Consider the following 7,959-nt stretch of genomic DNA (forward strand, 5'->3'; position numbering starts at 1 on the left):
GTGGGGGGATGGGGTGGGATAGGATGGGTAAAGGGCATAAAGAAAAATCACAATTTGTAATAATAATATGCTTATAATATATAATATTTTTTAAAGCCATGAAATAAATGAGTAAATGAATAAATAAATTAATTAATTAAATAGATAAATTTTTAAAAGAAATAATTAACAAAAGATACCTGAAAAATCTCACCAAATATTTGAAAATTAGTCCACACACTTCTGAATAACTCAGATGTAAAAGGAAAAGTTTACAATGTATATTAGACAATTTTTTGCATGGAGTACTAATGAAAGCACACATCTCAAAATTTGTGGAATCAGTTAAACTAAATCATTGCCTAGGGATAATTCATAGTTTCAAATGCTAATATTAGAAAAGAACAGTCTAAAATCAGTAGCTTTCCACCTTAATCAAGAAAAAGAAGAGAGAAAAGAAGAGAGAATTAAAAGTCAAAGTTAGAGAGACAGAAACAACAAAGATAAAGACAAAAATCAATAAAATAGAACATGTTTGGTAGAATTCACTAGTAAAGCCATGACGTGTAGGGCTCTCCTTTCTTGGAAGATTTTTGGTTACTAATTAAATCTCTTTATTCATTATTGGTTAGTTCATATTTTCTATTTTTTCATGATTCAGTATTGATAGGTTTTGTTTTTCTAGTAATTCATCCATTTCTTCTTGGTTATCCAATTTGTTGGCATATAAATGTTCATAGTATTCCATTATCAACACTTGCGTTTTGTGGCATCAGTTGTATTGTCTCTTCCTTCATTTCTAATTTTATTTATTAGAATCTTCTCTCCATTTTTCCTTAATTACTCTATTTAAAGATTTGTCTATTTTGTTGATCTTTTCAAAAAGATAACTCGGGTTTTTCTTTTTAGCTCACAACATGGAAAACTGGTTCTTTGGAAAGGTCAACATAATTGATAAATCTCTATCCAACTGATCAAGAAGAAAGAAGAGAAGACATAAATTTCCAATATCAGTAATGAAAGAGGTCACATCACTACAGATCAGATGAACATTAAAAGAATAATGAATAAATATTATGAATAAATATGTGCCCAAAAGTCAACTATTTAGATAAATTAAACACATTCATTGCAAGACACAAATTACCAAAACTGACATAAGATTTTAAAACTCTTAACAGCTTTATATCTACTTTAAAGCTTGAATATTTAATTAAAAACCTTTCCACACAAAAAGCAAGAAAACACTCTAATCCACCTTTTCTTCACAGGTGAATTCTAAGAAACATTTAAGGAAGAAATAATACCAAGAGAGAGCAACTCTTACAAAAATAGAAGAGGACATGTATTAGTTAAAAGCAAGAAAACACTCTAATCCACCTTTTCTTCACAGGTGAATTCTAAGAAACATTTAAGTAAGAAATAATACCAAGAGAGAGCAACTCTTACAAAAATAGAAGAGGACATGTATTAGTTAAAGTTCTCCAGAGAAACAAAACCAATGGGGTATCTATATCTATATAATAGATATAGATATAAATATGTAGAAAGAGATTTATTATGAGGGATTAGCTCATGCAATTATGAGGGCTGTGAAGTCCTGCTATCTGCCATCTACATGCTAGAGGACCAAGAAGCTGGTGGTATGGCTGCAGCCTAAACCCACAGGGCTGAGAACCAGGGGAGCCAATAGTGTAAATTCCTGTGGTGATGGTGAAATTTCAGGCTGAGTAGGATTCCCCAAGAAACAGGAGGACCAGTGTTACAGGTGGAGTGAAGATGGGTGTGCCAACTCAAACAAGAGAGTGATTTTGCTCCTTCATCACCTTTTGTTCTATTTAGCCCCTCAACAGATTGGCTGATGACCACTCACTTTTTTTCAGGGTGATCTTCATTTAGCCTACCTATACAAATACAAACCTTTTCAGGAAACACTCTCACAGACACATGCAAGCATAATGTTTTACTAGCTATCTGAGCATCACTTATCCCAGACAAGTTGATACATAAATAACCCATTACAGGAAGGAAAACCTCCCAACTCATTTTCTGATGACAATATGATTGTGATATCAAAACCAGAAAACAATATTTTAAGAATATAAAACTACAGAACAAAATAATTTATGAAGATAGTGAATACTGAAAAATAAAAACAAAAAAATCAACATTGCTATAGAAAATAAAAAAGTCCTAAAAATGGAAATAAATAGTCCAGACATTTCCAAAGCCCTAAGCCCCCCTTGTCACATTTGGACTCCTGCACCCAAGCCCATAGAGCACCCCAAACCCTGGGAACAGGTGGTCCTAGGCTCACCAGAACCAAACCTAAAATGCCCTATGAAACTGACAGTATAGAACACATCTACAGGAAAGACTCTCTCCTTTCAAAAGCTACTCCAGAATATTAGAAGAAGAGACTGTTCTGCCAGATTCCCACACATCACTGTAGGATTACATGAAACATGAAAAACAAGGAAACATAACACACCCAAAGGAATACAATAATTCTCCAGTACCAGGCCCCAAATAAAAGGAAATCTATGAAATGTCTGAAAAAAAATTCTAAATAACAATCTTAAGGAAACTCAATGAGATGCAAGAAAATACAGATAGACAACACAATGAAATGAGAAAAACACCTCAGGATCTGAAAGAGAAATTCAACAAAGAGATAGATATAAAAAGAACCAAGTAGAAATCTTGGAACTGAAGAATTCCTTAAATGAAATAAAATATACAAACAAAAGCTTAAGTAACAGGCAAGCAGAAGAAAGGATTTCTGAACTTGAGGACAGGCTTTTGAAACAACCCATTTGGGCAACAAAAAGAGGAGAGGGCGGATTTTAATAAATGAAGAAAGCCTGTGACATTTATGGGACAACTTTAGGCATTCAGGTTCTGTATTATAGGTGTTTCAGAAGAGGAAGAGAAGGGAAAAGGCATTAAAAACCTCTTTAATGAAATAATAGCTGAAAACAACTCAAGTATCAGGACAGATATGGAGTTCCAGATCAAAGAGGCCCAAAGATCTCCAAACAGAAGTATGTATTATAGGTGTTTCAGAAGAGGAAGAGAAGGGAAAAGGCATTAAAAACCTCTTTAATGAAATAATAGCTGAAAACAACCCAAGTATCAGGACAGATATGGAGTTCCAGATCAAAGAGGCCCAAAGATCTCCAAACAGAAGTAATCCAAAAAGGTCCTGTCCAGAGACACATTGTAGTCAAATTGTCAAAAGTCAAAGAGAAAGAGAGAATTCTAAAAATAGCAAGAGAAAAGTGTCATGTCACCTATAAGGATATTCCCATCAGACTAACAGCACTGGAATGATATATTCCAAGTGGTGAAAGAAAAGAATCCTGCCAACCAATAATATTATACCTAGCAAAAATATCTTTCAGAAATGAAGGAGAAATAGTGTCTTTCCCAGACAAACAAAAACTAAGGGAATTCACCAACCAGCCCTACAGGAAATATTTAACGAAGTCCTACATGTGGAAGCAAAAGAACAATAACTACCAACGTAACACATGAAGGAATAAAACTCAGTGGCAGAGCAGATACACAAACAATAAGGAGAAAGAGATTATATCTTATCACATACACACAAAAAACACCAAACATCAAAGACAAACAATAAAAACAAAAGAAAAAAAAGATAGAGAAAACAACCATAAAAATTAATAAAATCTCAGGAGTAAAGCAATATCTTTCAGTAACAATCTTCAATGTAATAGATTACATTCCAGAGTCAAAGATATAGACTGGCTGTGTATATTAAAAAACTAGACCCAACTATATGCTTCCTTCAAGAAACTCACTTCATCCATAAAGACACATATAGACTAATAATGCAAAAAGATATACCATGCAGTAGAAACCCAAAACAAGCATATGTTGCTATAGATATATCAGGTAAAATAGACTTTATACCAAAAACTATAAAAAGAGACACAAAACACATTAAGTAATGATAAAGGGATCAATTCACCAAGAAGATATAACAATTGTAAATATATATGCAACCAACAAGGGGTACTCAAACATATATAGCAAATATTATTGGATCTAAAGGAAGAGATAGACCCTGATATAAAAATATTTGGGGACTTTACCACCGCGCTCTCAGAACTGGACAGATAATCTACAAAAAAATAACAATGAAACATTAAATTTAAATCGTGCTATTATAGACCAAAAGGACTTGGCAGACATTCACAAAACATTTCATTCTACAACCGCCAAATGTACATTCTTCTCAGCAAGAAATCCAGGGTAGACAACATATTAGGCCAGAAATCAAGTGTCAACGAATTTTAAAAAATTGAAAACATTACCAAATCTGTTTTCAGCCTACTATGGAGTAAAACTAGAAATAAATAACAAGAGAAACTTTATTTATTTATTTTTTTCTCTTGAAATACTTTGTTTTTATTCATTGACTTTCAACAACTTTCTTCTTTTGAGAAAATCATGTGCAGTCTAAGAAAATCAGGTGGATCTCAGCATGCTCATTCAAAAACAAATTTTGGCAGCTGCAGTTTTATTCTAAGGAGTTTCTTTTTAGGCTCTGAACAATAAATTCTAAGAATATTTATGTTTTATTTTATTTAGTTCATAAATTTATGAGTAAACAGAGCCCAAGCACACTTTAACATATTTTTGATTTCATGAAAATGTTTGTACATCTGTTGCTATTTTCTAAAAACATTATATTGGAGAAAGTGAAAGTGAGAAAGCTTATTATCTCTACTCCAAATTAAGCTTTGAAATTTTAAAATCACACATAATTTTTACATTAACATTTGGATTATATTATCAGATATGTTTTTATTATTTGTAGTCAAATGAAGATAGTTAAATATAGACAGAAAGATAGATACACAAACAGAGAGCAAGAAAGATGTAACAGAGATCAATAGTCTCGTTGTCTGTTATACTTGCAATTCATAAATGGCATTTTATTTTAAAAAATACAATACTAAAAATAAACTCTGAATTTGTCTATTGACCTTTCCCCCATCCCACCTCTGGTGGCCTCAGTTTTGTTCTCTCCTTTTGAGAGTTCAACAAATTATTGTGATTGTTGTGTCTTTCTCTTTAAGAAAAGATATATTTGTTTATTTTTTTTAGCTCCCACTTCTGAGTGAGGACATGAGGTATTTCTCTTTCTTTGCGGGGCTTATTTCACTTAACAGAATTTTCTCTAAGTTCATCCATGTGGCTGGGAATGGCAGAATTTCATTCCCTTTTATGGTATTCCATTGTGTAAATATACCACATTTTCCTTATCCAGTCATCTGGTGATGGACATTCAGGTTGGTTCCAACTCTTAGCTATTTTAAGTAGAGCTGCAGTAAACACGGCACTCTGATACATGATGATTTTCATTCCTTTAGGGGTATACCCATCAGTGGGATTACTAGATCATATGGCAGTTTTATCTATAGTGTGTAAACAACCACCGTGCTGTTTTACATAATGGCTGCACCAATTTACAGTCCCACCGACAGTGTAGGAGTGTTCATCTTCCTCTACATCCTTGCCAGAATGGTTTTGTTTTGCATTCCCCTGATGCTTAGTGATGTTGAACATTTTTTCATGTGTCTGATGGCCATTTGTATATCTTCCTTAGAGTAATGCATATTCAGCTCCTTTGCCCATTTTTATTTACTTATTTTTAAAATTTAATTTTATTTTGTCAATATACAATGTGGTTGATTATTGTGACCCATTACTGAAACCTCCCTCCCTACTTCCTCTCCCCCATCCCAACCAACAACCTCAAATCTGTTTGCTTGTTGTATCAACTTCAAGGAATTGTGATTGTTGTGTCTTCTTCTCTCCACACCCCAGTTTATTCGTGTATTTATTTATTTATTTATTTTTAGCTCCCACAAATAAGTGAGAACATGCGATATTTCTTTATCTGTGCCTGACTTGTTTTACTTAATATAATTTTCTCTAGGTCCATCCATGTTGTTGCAAATGGCAGCATTTCATTCTTTTTTATAGCTGAGTAGTTTTCCATTGTGTAGATATAGCACATTTTCTGTATCCACTCATCTGATGATGCACATTTGGGCTGGTTCCAGCTCTTAGCTATTGTAAGGAGCGCTGCAATGAACACTGGAGAACAGGTATACCTTCGACTTGATGATTTCCATTCCTCTGGTAGCTCCCACAAATAAGTGAGAACATGCGATATTTCTTTATCTGTGCCTGACTCGTTTTACTTAATATAATTTTCTCTAGGTCCATCCATGTTGTTGCAAATGGCAGCATTTCATTCTTTTTTATAGCTGAGTAGTTTTCCATTGTGTAGATATACCACATTTTCTGTATTCACTCATCTAATGCTGGACATTTGGCTGGTTCCAACTCTTAGCTATTGTAAATAGTGCTGCAATGAACATTGGAGAACAGGTATACCTTCGACTTGATGATTTCCATTCCTCTGGGTATATTCCCAGCAGTGGGATAGCTGGGTCATATGGTAGATCTATCTGCAATAGTTTGAGGAACTTCTATACCATTTTACATAGAGGATGCATCATTTTGCAGTCCCACCAACAATGTATGAGAGTTCCTTTTTCTCTGCAACCTCACCAGCATTTATCATTCACAGTCTTTTGGATATTAGCCATCCTAACTGGGGTGAGATGGTATCTCAGTGTGGTTTTGATTTGCATTTCCCGAATGCTGAGTGATGTTGAGCATTTTTTCATTTGTCTATTGGCCATTCATAAATCTTCCTTTGAGAAATGCTATTTAGCTCTTTTGCCCATTTTTTTAATTGGGTTACTTGTTTTTTGTTGTAAAGTTGTTTGAGTTCCTTGTATATTCTGGACATTAATCCTTTGTCAGATGTATATTTTGCAAATATTTTCTCCCACTCTGTTGGTTGTCTTTTAACTCTTTTAATTGTTTCTTTTGCTGTGCAGAAGCGTTTTAGTTTGGTATAATCCCATTTGTTTATTTTTCCTTTGGTTGTCCTTGCTTTTGGGGTCATATTCATGAAGTCTGTGCCCAGTCCTACTTCTTGAAGTGTTTCTCCTTTGTTTTCTTTAAGACCTTTTTTTGTTTCAGGGGGGTATATTTAATTCTCTAATCCATTTTGAGTTGATTTTAGTATATGGTGAGAAGTTGCTTTAGTATATGGTGAGAGGTTTGCTCAGGATTGCTTTGGCTATGTGTGGTCTTTTGTTATTCCATATAAATGTCCAGATAGTTTTTTCCATTTCTGAGAAAAGTGTCATCTGAATTTTGATTGGGATTGCATTGAATTTGTATATCACTTTGGGTAGCATGGACATTTTCACAATGTCGATTCTTCCAATCCAAGAGCATGGGATATCTTTCCATCTTCTTATGTCCTCTCTAATTTCTCTCAGCAGTGGTTTGCAGTTCTCTTTACAGAGATTTTTGACATCTCTGGTTAACTCTATTCCTAAGTATTTTATTTTTTTGGTGGCTATTGTAAATAGGATAGCTTTCTTGATATCTCTTTCTGCACGTTCACTATGAGAGAATAGAAACGCTACTGATTTTTGTGTGTTGATTTTGTATCCTGCAACTTTGCTGGAATCATTTATCAACTCTAAGAGTTTTTTGTAGAGGCTTTAGGTAGTTCGATATATAGGATCATGTCATTTGCAAACAGGGACAGTTTGACTTCATCTTTTTCAATCTGGATGCCCTTTATTTCCTTCCCTTCTCTGATTGCTTTGGCTAGTACTTCAAACACTATGTTGAATTGGAGTGGTGAGAGTGGGCATCCTTATCTAGTTCCTGTTTTTAAAGGAAAAACTTTCAGTTTTTCCCCATTCAGTATGATATTGGCAGTGGTTTTATTATATATGGCTTTAACTATGTTGAGATACTTTCTGTCTATACCTAAGTGTTGAGAGTCTTTATCATGAATGATTGTTGAATTTTATCCAATGCTTTTTCAGCATCAATGGAGATGATCATATG

This window comes from Galeopterus variegatus, unplaced genomic scaffold (assembly GCF_000696425.1).
Source record: "Galeopterus variegatus unplaced genomic scaffold, G_variegatus-3.0.2 Scaffold8934, whole genome shotgun sequence".
Taxonomy (NCBI): Eukaryota; Metazoa; Chordata; class Mammalia; order Dermoptera; family Cynocephalidae; genus Galeopterus; species Galeopterus variegatus.